The sequence below is a fragment of the Galeopterus variegatus genome, unplaced genomic scaffold (assembly GCF_000696425.1).
Source record: "Galeopterus variegatus unplaced genomic scaffold, G_variegatus-3.0.2 Scaffold6823, whole genome shotgun sequence".
NCBI lineage: Eukaryota > Metazoa > Chordata > Mammalia > Dermoptera > Cynocephalidae > Galeopterus > Galeopterus variegatus.
The window spans coordinates 11,056-27,486 of record NW_007732934.1 but is presented as its reverse complement, the minus strand read 5'-3'; positions in this window follow the sequence as shown (position 1 = coordinate 27,486).

Genomic DNA, 16,431 nt, shown 5'->3' with positions numbered 1-16,431 from the left:
TGACTTGTGTTTCCTAACTCTTTATTCTTGAGTTGATTTTAAGAGTTTTTTATTTCCCCCCCACTGGAAAATCATCCATTGATTTTAGAACATTAATGTTCTTAAAAGAAAAGCTTTCAACTTTTCCCCATTCAGTGTGATGTTCACTGTGGGTTTGTCATATGTGGTCTTTACTATCTTGAGATATTTTCCTTCAATACCTAATTTGTTGAGATTTTCTTATGATGAAGGGATGTTGAATTTTATCAAATGCTTTTTTCTACATCTATTGAGATAATCATATGCTTTTTGTCCTTCATTTTGTTGATGTGGTGTATCACAAAAACAACTTTAACAGGTTAAAATTCAACCTTTTAAGTAGAAAGAGGATGAAATAAAGAATCCCCGTGAAGGGGGAAAAAGCTATTGGCTGAAAGAAGAAATAAAAGCTGAAATATTGATAACAAAACACTACTTATCAGAATCCATAAGATACATGTGAAGCAGTGATAAAGGAAAATTCATAATTCATAATAAAATTCATAGTTTAATTCATAATATTATGAATGAACACTACTTATCAGAATCCATAAGATACATGTGAAGCAGTGATAAAGGAAAATTCATAATTGATAATAAAATTCATAGTTTAATTCATAATATTATGAATGAAATTCATAATAAAATACAATATTTAAATTTAATACAATTCTAAACTTAAAAAGCAGGAAATATCACAACAAAACCAACATAAAGCAAGCATAAAAAGGAAAATATAGTTACAAAAGCAAAATTAATGAGGTAGAGAAAAGAAACCTGATTTTGAAAAGATTAATAAAATAGACAAATCACAAGATAAATTGACAAAGAAGCAAAAGGAAAAGTAAGTAGAAACATGTAACATAAGAAATGACAAGAAGCAAACAATAAAACAGTCGAAATATTGGAAAATATGAGAGGCCACCTTTCAGAGCTCTATGCAAATGAACTTGAAAATCTAGATAAACTGACTAATTTATTAGAGAAAAACAGATTAACAAAAGTAATCCCATTTGAAAATGTAACATGAATAGACTAATTATAACAGACAAAATAAAGAATGTTATCAAGGAACTGCCATACAAAAGCACAGGCCAGATGGTTTCAAAGGAAAAATCTAACAAATTATTGAAGACCAGAGAGAGTCCCAATGTTCCATAAATTGTTCCAGAGCACTGAAAATGAAGGAAAACTTCCAAATTACTTTTGTATATCAAATATACCTGAATCTGATAGACAGTATCAAGAAATTACAGACCAATATCACTTAGGATTAAGGAAGTAAAGCACTAAATAAAATATTAACAAAGAGAATCCAATATCACATTAAAGAAATGAGACACTATGATGTGTTATTTATTACATGAATGCAAGGTTGGTTAAATATTAGAAAATCCATTAATTTAATATACGATATTAATAGATCTAAGAAAAAAATATGCAACTATCTTTATAGATGTTGAGCAACTCTTTGACAAAATTCAACACCAACTTCTGACAAAAACTATCAAGAAAATAGAAATTGATGGATGTTTTTTAACATAAGATATATAAATATTAATTAAACTTAATGTGTAAAGTCTTGCCGTGGGTTGAATGTCCCCCCAGAATTCATTGAAGCTTCATCCCCATTGTAACAGTGTGATGGGAAATCTGACTATGGTATCTGAAGGGTACGGTCGTTTAGAAATGATTGGATTGCAAAGACCATGATCTCATAATGGATTAATCTGGTCAAAGGCAACCACTCCACTTTTCTAAATTATTTTATAACTTATGAAGAAAATATATATTGCTTGTGTGATTGAATGACAAAATTTACAAATCATGCTTTCTCCTTTCCCCCCAACACACACCAAATGTCCTGAAAGAGGTTTGGATTTTCGGGAAGGTTTCCAGGTAAATTAGAACTCATTCCATTGAAACATGATATAAAACCACCATTAGATTAAGTTTATTGTGATAAGATATTTAAAATGGGACATTTTTTGCTAAGGTGATAAGTATCCAGAATAAAATAGTATGTTGGAAGGATTTCTATATTCTAAAGTGAGTCATTGGGCTATATATACAAGATTTTTAAAGAGTATGGCCAAAAATCAGTTTATCAGACCCTGGCCAGTGAACTTTTCAAGATTATAAAAGTTTTAATGCTGTAAGAAAAGAGTTAGGAATTAGATAGGATTTCCTTAAAAATAACTGATGATAAATTATGTGTCATACCACCACCATAGGAGAAAAGGGGAGATATTTCTCATCTCCTCTCTCTATATAAGAGGAATTCAAGCACAGTACATGCCAACCTACTTAGGTGTCTTCTAGCACTTGGGAAATACAGTGGACTTAGGTGTGAATCACACCTGAAAGTTCTAAAGAATGATATTTGACTGAAGCAGTCTGTTGCCAACAAATTAGAAGACCAAGGTTTGGGAAGTGTCTGTACTTTCTTCCACTGATGTTTGACCAAAGATGCATATATATAACCAAATGTAGACAGTGCATATGTAAGAGTTTGCTTGGAGGGACAAAGGAACCCCAATCCAACATATCTCAGAGACACTCTCTTTTGGATCTCAGAAAAGCACTGTCCACAAGGGTCATTGAAGACAGTAAGCCAGAGAGTATCTCATCAGTCTCAAAAAATACATATGAATGATTCTTTAGTGATGGGATAACTCTAAAGAACTGCAAAGCATCCTATGCCTCTGCCAAAGTTAGAAGTCCTTTATATGGCTTACAATTCAGTCAAAGTCATTACTGTTCCTTTCCTTCTTTCTTTCCCTGCTTTGACCTTGACAGAGCAGAGGCAGCCTAGTTATTGGGAAGAGGGAAGACATACAGCATGGGGGTATGGAGGAGCCAAATGTAAGCATTTTCACTCTATAGGCTTCAAACTTAAAGTGCCTCTCAGCTGGAAGAAGAGAAAAACCTTAACATTTTCTTCTCTTTCCTCTTCCTTTATTTTCTTTATTTTACTCTGGTAAGAACACTTAACATGAGATCTATCCTCTTAATAAATTTAACGTGTATAACATATTATTGTTGATTATAGGTACAAGGTTGTACAGCAGATCTCTGGAACTTATTCATATTTCCTAACTAAAATTTTATGTCTGTTCAGTAATAACTTCCCATTTACAACTTCCCCAAGCCCCTGGTAACAACCATTCCAGGCTTTGATTTTGTGAATATGATTATTTCAGATACCTCATATAAGTGGAATGATTCATGCAGTATTTGTCTTTCTGCATCGGGCTTATTCCACTTAGCATAAATCCTTGAAGTCCATTCATATTGTCACACATTGCAGAATTTCCTTCTTTTTAAAGGCTGAGTAGCATTCCGTTGTGTATATATGCCACTTTTTTCCCCATCATTAATGTCAATTTAGGTTGTTTCCATATCTTGGTTATTGTAAATAGTGCTGCAGTGAACATGGAAGTGCTAATATCTCTTTGAGATGCTGATTTCAATTCTTTTGAGTATATATCCAGAAGTGGGATTGCTGGATCATGTGGTAGATCTATTTTTTAATTTTTTGAGGAACCTTCATAGTGTTTTCCGTAGTAGCTGCACCATTTTGCATTCCCACAGTGTGCAACTGTTCCAATTTCTCAATATCCTTACCAGCATTTGCATCAAAGGAGAAATCAAAAGGAAAATTAGAAAATACTTTGAGATAAATGAAAATACAACATACTGACAACTTTTGGATGCAGCAAACATTATAAGAGGGAAGTTCAGAGCAATAAACACACTAAGAAAGAAGAAAGATTTCAAATAATCTAATTTTACACCTCAAGAAGCTAGAGAAAAGAAACCTGAACTTTAAGTTAGTTAGAAATTTTAATTACTGTGTTGAAATGAACATATATTAATTACTGGACTGAGAATGTATATTATCTAGAAGACAGCAAATGAGCCCTCCTGAAGTTTTGCCACTTCCTGAACTAGCCACACAGAATGATCTGAAAAGCAGCTGTAAAAGGAAGATCAAGTTGGTTTTTGATTGCACCCTACTACTTCTTCTCCTTTAACATATCAATCATATCATAACTGAAAAAGATTAAATATGTGTGAGAAAATCAAATGTGTGTCTGACAGCTTTTAGCATCAGAATGAGATAGTTGAATTTCTTCGAATTTTGTTTTTATATTTTATAAGTATAATGGCTAGTAAAATCTATGTTTGTTCTCTTCATTATTTTCTCTCTCACATTTTATTTATCTAGGTGTGAAACTTAGCCTCTTCTTTGGGCATTAATAATTACTTATAATTACCCACTTAATGCTAGTCTACAGGAGCCTGAATAATGACTTTTTACCAAAAATTTGGGGGTCATGGATGGGGAAGAAGCATGTAATTACATTGCAGCAATAAGCAACTCCATTTGCAACATTAGGTGTCTCCATTTCTGGAATGTTGTTCAGCCATCTCTTCTTCAGGAAATTTCCATGGGTCTTTCAGCCAAATCCCCAGCCTTATACTGTTTTCTCCCTCAGCCTATTCTCCCACGTTTTTCTTCCCTTCATTATCCATAATGAACAAATTATTTTCTTTATCATCTAGCACAATGGGAACATCTACCTATTGTTCAGTTTCCTGTGGGATTCCCCGAGGTGAATCCTGTCGTCCTTGTTTTATAATTTACCAAATTTGAGAATGTCTTGCCTCTCTGGACAATACTCTAGTTTTCTTGATTGAAGTGCAATGGAAATTTCAAAATGCCAAAAGACTAAGACCAGTGCAAGGAGACCATATGTCTTTGTTCTCTGTTCATTTCAATACCTCTGAAAAGTACAGATATTCTTTGCAGTGTTTTCAGCCCTCTGTCTAAAGAAGGGAGTTCTGGGCTATAGGAATGACTTTCTTTCTCCTTAGTGATGAGGGGCCCCAGCAACAGAAGGGAATGCCTTCCTGTAGTAGAAATCTTGAACTGATGATGTAAGCCATTTACAATTTCCTTTTGCCTTGTATATACACAGGAACAAGGTATTATCTAATAACTTCTTTTAGCCAGCCATAGGAAAAAGAGAAAACAGGATTCAAAATTGAATAGAATTTTAATCAAAGGAAAGTTGGCAATCACTCATTTCTCCATGATGTGACCTTGAAAAGGTATAAGGATGTTTAGTCTACCTTGATTCAAGCATAATTTATCAATCTTCTCTCTTCCCATAAGAATAAAAACATTTTTTGGTTTATGTGACTGTGCCATGGGATGACCCCCTGTAACAGGGGTCAGAAACCTATGGCCTTTGCATTAGCTGCCTATTTCTGTAAATAAAATTTTATTGGAAACAACCAAGTTCGTTCACTTACATATTGTGTATGGCTACTTTAGTGCAACAATAACAGAGTTGAATAGTTGCAACAGAGATCCTATGGCCCACCACATAAAAAGATGTACTATTTGGTCCTTTAACAAAATATTTGCCAACTTGTACTATGCAAAAATCTTTTATGTCAAGCATTTTATGAGATACTTTTTTTTCCAAAGACAGTTCCCACCCTAAGCTGCTGCCAGCCCTTAACATAAAATTTTGCTTTGTTTCATACAGATACAGAACATGTTAGAATCCCATTCAGGCAGCAGGACTGCCTTTAATGTGCAAATAAATCACTAGGAGGAACTTCTTATAATGCAGATTCTGATTCAGAACTTGTATAAAAGAGCATTCTCAGTTAATCCTCTCTTGGTTATCCTGCTATATAGATATGAGGTAAGATCCAGCACAGCTTAGCACTAATAAACTACACATATATAACAGTATAAATAAAATATCATATAAATTATCCATATTTTAGAGAAGAGAGAAGAAAATGTTTGAGAAATATTGTCTGTGACATATCTATGGCATCATAAACATGTCTTAATAAGAGATGACAGAAAAGTGTCATGGCAGTGAATACTTTTATTAAGATGTTTCCCCTAAAGATAATGTTGGTTTCATTGTTAGGGTTTATCTATATTCTTGTAGAGAAACTACATATCAGAATCCCATTCAGGCAGCAGGGCCTCTCTGCCTTTAGTGTGCATATCAATCACTTGGGGTTCTTACAATGCTGGAACAGGACTTGAGATTCTGCATTGCTAACAAGCTCACTTGTGGACCACATTCTGAGATGCAGACCTCTATTGATCTTTTTCCTACTTTAGTGTGGTAGTCAGTCTCCAAGATGACTCCGAGTCATCCCACCTTGAGAATTCACCATATTGTGTGGACCCCTCCCACATTGTGCCAGGGTTGGCCTGTGCGACCATTGCCATATGTGTGGTCTGTCACTTCTGAGATTAGATTAGGAAAGACTGTGGCTTACCTCATGTGTGCACATTCTCTGTCTCTGTCTGTCTCTCTTTTGATATCTCTCTCTCTCTCTCTCTCTCTCTCTCCATCATTCCCTGTGGGGGAAGCCAGCTGCCACATTATGAGGTACTAGTATAGAAAGACCTATATGGTGAGAAACTGAGTTCTGTGGCCAACAGCTACTGAGGACCCAAGGCCTACTGACTATCATGGGAGTGAATTTGGAAACAGATCCTTCACCTCAAGGTGAACACTGAGGTGAATGAAGCCCTGTCTGACAGCTTGACTGCGACTTTGCAAGAGACCCTGAGCCAGAACCACCCTGCTAAGCCACTTCCGGACCCCTGGCCCTCAGACACTATGTGAGATAATACATATTTGTTGCTACTTTAAGCTGCTAAAATTGGGGGGAATTTGTTATGCAGCAATTGGTAGCTAATACCATTAGTTAATGATTTTACAATATCTTTATGGAGAGTCTGGTCTATTGAAAAAGAACGGTAAATTTGCAGTTATTTGTGGTAAGTTGAAAAAGAAATAACTAATACCTTCTAACTACAATGTCTTCTCACTTTCATCATCATACTTTAGTCTCACTATGCTCATAAAAGGTACAGATGGAGGGACCATCATTCCCCTTGCACAGATTTGGAGTTGGATAGATCCAGAGAGGCTCACTGTTTGTCCAATATATAACAAGCAAGTCAGCCAAGCTTGGACTGGACCTCCGTTTTTTCATATTTCTACCCCCATTGTCTCCTTGTCCTGAGACTACCCAGCCTCCGCTTCCCATTTCTATTCAATAGTTGGTTGGTAGCCAACTAAATAGGGAAGCTGAGAAGCATTTAAGAATTTACCTTTAGGCTATAATACCTAATGTAAGAGTGGGAACTGTAATGAAAGCTACCAGCTGGTGTATCACTTGTGCCATTATTATTTTATAAAATACTTTATTAATCCAGATAAACTGTCATATTTTGTATAGCTCAATACCAAATTGGCAGGTCTTCTAACAACTCTTCCTGTATCAGCTACTTGATAAAAACTGTGTCTGATACGATTGTATATTAAAAGAAACATTCAGAAGTGAGATGGAATTCTGAATTCACAGTTTCTTTAGTGTTTTGGAAGAACCCACTTAGAGCTTATAAAACTTTATGAGTTTGGAGATCATCTGGAAAAAATTAATAGTCTGTTGAAAAGGTTTATAAACTAACAAAAAAGATGGTGTGGTTTCCACATTCAAGAATGCACCTATTCAGCTGAGAATTACTGGTACCTGGTTATCTGGGATCTATGTTGATTTCTGAGTCACTAGAAATATTTCTTTATGACTATAGTTTTAGTCTTACCCTTAAATATTTGGATTAAAGAAAGCATGAGACTTATGATATTGATGCATTTGGCATCATTTTATGAACTGGAAAAAATATTTGGGGGAAAAATTATCACTCGAGCTGAGAAAATATTGATCCTTAGAGGATTTATACTATTATTTCTAATTTTTTAGTGTTGAAATTAGGCAGGCTGGCCAGGGTCCTACTGTTGCCACCCACTAGCTGTGTGAGACGTGGTGACAGTTGGTAAACCTCAGTCTCTCTGTATTATTAATGTTACATTCTTTATAGTGTTTTAAAAAGACTTAAATAGCTCTATACTTGTAAAATATGTAGTATAGTGCTTAAACTTTCAGCAAATGCTACATGTTATTGTTTAATAACAGTTTCTTCAATGATAACAACAAGGGAATGGGACCATGTCTTTCTTACTTGCTATAAATTCCTGGAGAATAAATCTATAAAAATGATAGTGAGAAGGAAAAGGGATTTGAAAAATTAAATATAAAAAATCATTTTAAATTTACTAATTTTAACTCACATTGTTGAGGAATAGGTCATATCAAACTTTTGGAGGAGACTGTATATACTATAAAGTACATACCAAGAATATTTCAACATTCTTTTAGTCCATAAGACCATTTTCCAAAATATTCACTAGTCACTTAATATATGTACTTTTGAGAGCTAGTTACCTCATTTCTCTATTTAAGTTGTAATGAATACAATAATCCTTCCCTACATGACACTTTGGAATATGAAGCCTGATTTCTAGTTTTATAGCAGGTTTATATTCCTGTTAGAATATCTGAGCCTTCCATTCAGAAGGATGCAGATGAAATGTGATGTCTTTGTTAATGCTTTACTCAAATTCTTCAGGCAGACTCAGGTTCCCCTTAACCTTGTATTCCCCTAGATAACATTTTACAACTGTTCCTATTACACCATATTCTAAACATTATTTACATACTTATTTCTTCCACTTGATTGTAATCACATCAAAAGTACAAAGTTTAAAATTATCTTTTTGTTTCATTTTTTTGCAGAGAAGGGGTATATAAATATTACAAACTTAGTGAATAAGGAAAGAAATAAATTTGATTCCTTAATATGGAGTAGAGTACATAAAAATACATAGTATATTGATGCTCTACCTATGGACTTCTCTATTATGAAATAAAAAACACAATGGAGAGCTTGGACAACAGGCTAGAGCAAGCAGAAGAAAGAATTTCAGATCTTGAACATGGTCTTTCCAAAATAACCCAGGTGGACAAAAAAAGGAAAGAAGTATTTTAAAAAGTGAAGAAAATCTAATAGAGCTAGCAGACAATGTCAAGCACTAAAATATCCAAATCATGGGTATTCCAGAAGGGGAGGAGAAAGGAAAAGACATTAATAACCTATTCAAAGAAATAATAACAGAAAACTTCTCAGGTGTAGGGAAAGACACAGAACTTTAGATCCAGAAAGATTAAAGTTCTACAAGCAGAGTCAATCCAAAAAGATCCTCTCCAATACACATTATAGTCAAACTGGAAAAGCTTCAAAAAAAAAAAAAAGAGAATTCTAAAACCAGCAAAAGAAAAGCATCAAGTCAACTATAAGCTCAAAAAGATCCTCTCCAATACACATTATAGTCAAACTGGAAAAGCTTCAAAAAAAAAAAAAAAAAGAGAATTCTAAAACCAGCAAAAGAAAAGCATCAAGTCAACTATAAGCTCCCCCCCCCAACAAACTAACAGCAGACTTCTCAACTGAAACACTACAGACCATAAGAAAGTAGGATATTTTCAAAATACTGAAAGTAAAACATTGCCAGCCAAGAATTCTATACCCGGCAAAATTATCCTTTAGAAATGAGGGAAAAATAAGGTATTTATCAGACAAAAAACAAATTGTGGGATTTCATCACAACATGACCAGCCCTGCAAGAAATTCTCAAGGGAGTCCTGCATCTGGAATCTGAATAAAGATAATCATTGTCATGGATACACAAGAAATAGCAAAACCTGCCATTTAAAAAAATGTAAATGAGAAAGAGAAAGAAGCTAAAACATACCACATCAAATTCCAACAAACATTGAAGATGAGAAATAAAAGGGGAAGAAGTGAACAGACAATATATAAAACATCTAAACAAAAAGCAATAAAATGACAGGAGTAAAACAATACTTGTCAATAACAATCCTAAATGTAAATGGATTAAACACATTCAAAAGACACAGACTGATTAACTGGATTAAAAAGACCCAAATGTATGCAGCCTTTAAGACACCTACCTCACCTGTAAAAACACACACAGATTAAAAGTGGAATGATGGAAAAAGATATACCATGTAAACAGAAACTAAAAATGAGCAGGAGTAGCTATTCTTGTATAGGATAAAATAGACTTCAAAACAAAAACCATAAAAAGAGAAGAAGGCCACTATATAATGATAAAGGGATCTATCCAGGTAGAAGACATAACAATCATAAATATGTATGCACCCAAAACTGGAGCACACAGCAAACACTCTTAGACCTAAAGAAAGAGAAAGACCCTACCTAATAAGATAAGAGTAGGTGACCAGAAAACCCCTCTCTCTGCATGGGACAGATCTTCCAGGCAACAAATCAAAAATGAGACACAGGATTTAAACTACACCTTAGACCTACTGGACCTGGCAGATATCTACAGAACATTTCAGCCAACAAGTACAGAATATACATTCTTCTCATCAGAACATGGAATATTCTCCAGGATAGGCCACATATTAAGTCACAAATCAAGTGTTGGCAAATTTAAAAAATTGAAATCATTTCAAGTATCTTTTTAGACCACAGTGGGCTAAAACTTGAAATCAATAACAAGCAAAACTCTGGAAACTATACAAATGCATAGAAACTAACAACAGGCTCATGCATGACCTACAGAGATCCAAGAAAACATTAAACAGGAAATCAAAAAAATTCCTGAAACTATTGAAAATTAAGATATTTCATACCAAAACCTGTGGGATACTACAAAAGCAGTACTAAGAGGGAAGTTTATTACAGTAAAACCTTACATTAAAAGAAAAGAAAGGCCTCAAATAGATGACCTAATGCTACAACTCAAAGAACTAGAAAAACAACAATCCAATCCTAAAACTAGTAGATGGAAATAAATAATTATGATGAGAGCAGAACTAAATGAAATACAGAACCAAAAAATGATAAAGAACATCAATGAAACAAAAAGTTGTTTTTTTGAGATGGTAAGTAAAATAGACAAACCAATATCTAGGTTTACAAAAAAAAAAAAAAAGGAGAGATAATCCAAATAACGAAAATCAGAAATGAAAAGGGAGATATTACAGCCAATACCAGAGAAATACAAAGAATTATTAGAGACTATTATGAACAACAAAGGAAAACATAGGGAGAACACACCAAGAAGTGGGACTGGACAAAGACTTTATGAATAAGACCCCCAAAGCACAAGCAATGTAATGGGTTGAATTGTGTCCCCCCAAAACTCATTGGAGCTTAAACTGTGTTCCCCAAGTTTTACATATTAGAAACTTAGCCCAACTGTGACTGTTGAGAGGGTGGGAAATCTTATTATGGTTTTTGAAGGGTGGAGCCTTGAGGAGGTGATTGGATTATGGGGCCATGCAGCAGTAATGGATTAAAAATTGTGGTCAGAGGCATGGTTCTGAGGGCTTTAAAAGAAGAGAGAGGAGAGTCTGTCTGTCTCTCTGCACTCTCCGCTTCCACCATCTTGCAATGTGAGACCCATGGGTTACTGTTGTTACCGCCAGGTGGACTTTGGACTTCCCAGCCTCAGAAACTGTAAGCAACAAATTTTATTTTCTTTATAAATCACCCAGTTTCAAGTATTTTGTTATAAGCAACATAAATGGACTAATACAAACAACAAAAGAATAAACAAATGGGATTATTTCAAACTAAAAAGCTCTGCACAGCAAAGAAAATAATCAACAGAGTGGAAAGACAACCTATAGAATGGAAGAAAATATTTTCAAACTATATATCCAACAAGGATTAATATCCAGAATATATAAGGAACTCAAAAAACTGTACAATAAAAGAACAAATAATCTAATTTTAAAATGTGCAAAGGAGATGAATAGACATTTTTCAAAGGAAGATATCCAAATGGCCAACAGGAACATAAAGTAATGCTGAGCATCACTAATCATCAGAGAAATGCAAGTCAAAACCACACTGAAATTGCATCTTACCCTAGTTAGACTGGCCACTATTAAAAAGATGTAGAATAACAAATGTTGGCAAGGATGCAGTGAAAAGAGAACACTTGTACATTACTGGTGGGACTGTAAATTAGTACAGCCATTATGGAAAACAGTATGGAGGTTTCTCAAACAACTACAGAGAGAACTGCCATATGATCCAGCAATCCCATACTGGGTATATATCCAAAGGAATTGAAATCATCATGTCAATGGGACACCTGAACTCCCATGTTCATCACAGCTCTATTTACAAGAACTAACCTAGGGAACTGACCTAAAAGTCCATTGACAGACAACTGGATAAAGAAAATGTAGTATACATGGACAATAGAATACTACTCAGTCATAAAAAAGAATGAAATTCTGCCATTTGCAGCAACAGAGATGAGCTTGGAGAAAATTATGTTAAGTGAAATAAGGCAGACTCAGAAAAGGAAATACCACACATCCTCATTCACAACTGGGTACAGAGAGAGAGAGAGAGAGAGAAAGAAAATATCACAATAGTACATTGACCTTTCAGAAGGAGAAGACAAACCTAAGGATACTAGAGATTGGGGGGATGGAGGGAAGTGGGTTGGGGAGTGATTGGCCAGGTAAGGAGCATAAAGAATAATTGCGATTTATAATAATGAATTTGCTAATAAAAAAATAAATAATAAATACTGTTGTTACTATAAATAACTTTGCAGTAATTATGAGGTACTTGCAAGTGGCCATGTCTCCCCTTGTGCAACATAAGCCTTGGAAACAATGTCTGGGTCCTGATAGCATATTGCAGTTTTTGTTGCATGTGGAATGCCCCTTGTTGGCTGCTTGATCTGGATATGGTTCTCAGGGAAATTCTAGTTAAGAACATGATACTTACATGATCCAGTTGGATTTCTGTAGTGTATGCATAAAGCATATGTACTTCACAGGGCCTGCTTTTCCAAAGCCTTGCAGTTTCAAAATTGACCTTACAAAAAACAGGAAATTTTATCCAGGCTATTTAGTCTCTGTTGTAAGATAAAGAGCTGTAACACAGCAAGGTTGCTGGCTCAAAGACAGACAAGTTACTGACTGATATGTAAAGATACTTGGAATCTTCTGTGGGGAGAAGGAATGTTTGCTAAGATCAAGCTTTTTGTTGGTGGACAACTTAATTGCCTAATGGAATGTCATCTGACTTGATTTTACTGAATGTTACCAGCTTCTATTGTTAAACTTGTTAAAACTATAACCCCACCTAAGTCTCTTCCTGTAACTTGCTGGGCTGGAAAATAAATGCAGGAAGAGAACCCCAATTCGTGGTTTATTTCCCAAATGGAAGGAATGCCTCTATCTTGAGGGTTTGGTGAGATTAACCCCTTTCTGGAGCTTCTCACTTCTTAGAAGAGATGGGCTTTGAGTAATCTTTGGTGGCTTCATCACCCAGGGGAAAAGGGGTGACAAATCCGTGGGAGGCAAAGCAACAGATTTCTATAATAAAGCCCCTATTTTCTCATTATCTAGCATTTAAGGTTTCAGAAAAGACCCAGAGTAAGTAAGAGTCACTTACTTACTCAAGAATGAGTTGTGGTGCCAAGAGACAAGCTTCAGTCTGTCCTGGGAAGTCTTCCTAGATCCAGCCATCACTCTTAGATGATAAATAGGCTCAGAGAAGGACAAGAAGAACCTAGAAACCACTTGTTTCATCCTCTCATTTTTCACTTCAAAACATCAGGCTTCAGAGAGCTGCATTGTTACTAATTTGTTGCTATAATCCCTTGTCTTATCTTCTATCACTTAATCCCAAATTCTGTGGCACTCGGGGTACTAAGCATGATTCATAGATGTAATTTGGTTATAATAATCATGTATTTAACTTGCATATTTGATAACTATAACTAACAAATTAAACTTCTAATTTCAGAAATATTAATACTTAAAAAAAGGCTAAGTTAAAAATAGTAGAGAGAGAGTTGATTTAAGGTAGTTTAAGGAGAAATAAAACATTACACATGATAGGCATGTGATTATGGCCCCAAATTATGAAGGTGGTGTAAAAATGACTGAGCTCTGGAAAACAATTATCTTCATAATGTGTGGTATGACAAGATATGTATATTTGTATATTATGTAATAGGAAAAATCTTACAAAGGTGTAAACATGAAATAATTTTGTCACCTTTAGAGCAATTGATTTTATTGAAAATAATAAGAGGCTATGAAAACACAAAGCAGAAAACATGCAAAAATATTTTAAATTTTTCTAATGTAGAAGCTCGTTTTTTCAAGAATTCCTTCTTTAAAAAAATTGTTCTTTTTGTGGTTTTTTCAATCATGTCTTTGAAAGAACGAATAAATTGTATAATTAAGAGAAATTAAACTTATTCATTAGTGATAGTTTTTCCAACTCCAATTACTAATCAACTTATCTGATAAGTAATTAATAGGGAGTAAAAATTTTTAAAAAATATTGTTATTATGGTGTTTACATTAAAATGGAAAAGAAAGACAATAAAGAATGGCTCCGTAATATGTTATATAGTGGTAAGTACTATCACAAAATACAAAGAAGGGTAAAGCGATAGAGATTAACCAGAGGGAAGACTTCTGAAGTAAGAGAATCCTCTTCAAAGTGGTGACATAGGAACAGAGGCCTCAATGAAGGAGAAAGTGAGCCTTACTGATACCTTGGGAAAGAACATTCTGTGTAAAAGGAAAAGTAAATGCCACTTACTTCATAAATCAAACCTCTCTTCTCTACCCTTTAATCAGCGTTCTCTTTAGACTGTTCCTATGGGTCTCACTGACATGTACCAAACAAAACTACCAATCAGATATGTGGCATTGATGGCCACTGCCTAGTTACAAAGTCCATTTACATTCACTGTCGTATTTAATGCACATATCCTCCTTGTGAGATGAAAAGAACACTTTTCATTATCCTTACTTTATAGGAGGAAATGACGTCTTAGGGAAGCTAAGTGATTTGGTTAAAAACATTTGGATAATAAGAAACAAAACCCAGTCTCAGAACAAGGTCTAGTGTAGAAAGCCTGGTACATTTCATTGACAACAAGAAAGAAAGAAAGGAAGGAGGGAAGGAAAAAAGAAAGGAGAAAAAAAAGAAAGAAAAAAAAAACGAAGAAAAGAAGAAAGGAGGGAGGGAAGATGGGAAGAAGGAAGGAAGGCAGGCAAGAATTTTGGGGGGTCAGCTGGCCGGTATGGGGATCTGAACCCACAACCCTGGTGTTACAAGGCTACGCTCTAACCAACTGAGCTAACCAGCCAGCCCCATGCAAGAAATTTTTTAAAAGTTCACTTTTATTCACGTCTTAATGTTAGTAATACTCAAGTTTATTTTAGAAACATTTGGAAAAACTGTAAGAGCAAAAGGAAGAAAAATGCATTTCCACTTAGAAACACATTCAATCACTTTATTTATCCAAATATTTGTTGAGTTCCCACTATGTTCCAGGTGTCTGGCAGGTGATGTGGGTACAGCAGTGAGCATTTTAGGCAAAAATATTCACCCTCATGAGCCTTACATTCTAGTAGGGTGAAAGAGTCAATAAGCAGGATAAATTACTGAAACATATAACACGTTAGATGGTGACAAGTACCAAATATACAATAGAATGGGTACATGCCATATACCAATGCATTATGCTTTTTTCATGTTTCACAAATAAAATTAAAAGGAACATGTAGCCTGAGTGAAACTCACTTCTCTATTTTCAGGTCTGAGCTAAAGAGCTAGTGTGGGCTGTAGGTATTTGGGTGCAAAAGAGGATGGTAATAAGAATAAACTGTAATATATAAATGCTTTTGGAATTTGAAATTGAAAACAAATGTTGTTTAAAAAGTTCTAATATAGGGCCAGCCCGGTGGCGCACTGGAGAGTGTGCCGCTTGGGAGTGCAGCGGCGCTCCTGCCGAGGGTTCAGATCCCATGTGGAGACCAGTTCCCGCTCACTGGCTGAGCACGGTGCGGGCGCAACACTGAGGGTTGCGATACCGTTGCTGGTCAGTAAAAAAGACAAAAAGGAAAAAAAAAAGTTCTAATATAGTCCAAAGTGTCTAGAATAAAACGTTATAAATTACCTCAGCAAAATCTACAAATTGGGATGAGGGTGGAGAGAGAAACAAGACATCTAATGGACCAGGGCAGGCGAAGGGGAAAGGAAGGGGTAAAGGCAAGAGTAAAGGTATTCCATGGGTCTCTCATCTTTTGGGGTTAAACAGAAGTAGAGGGAATAGTTTCTACTGTGGGAGAATGCATTTGTCTTTCATTTTCAGAAAATATTATAGAAATTGGGATGAGTACAAAGTGGAGAAAGGAAAGGTAGAAATTAACAGAACAGGAGAGTAAAGCAGGACTTCTGATAAGCATTGGGACACATGAAATAAATAATAATTTGATCAAACTGGCAAAAAAAATGGAACTGGAAAAATAGGAAAGAGTAATGCAAAGTAAGTAATATTAAAAGAACATTGATTAAGATGGAATAAATAAGCATATCTCATTATATGAAGACCAAATAGACTGATTTCTCCA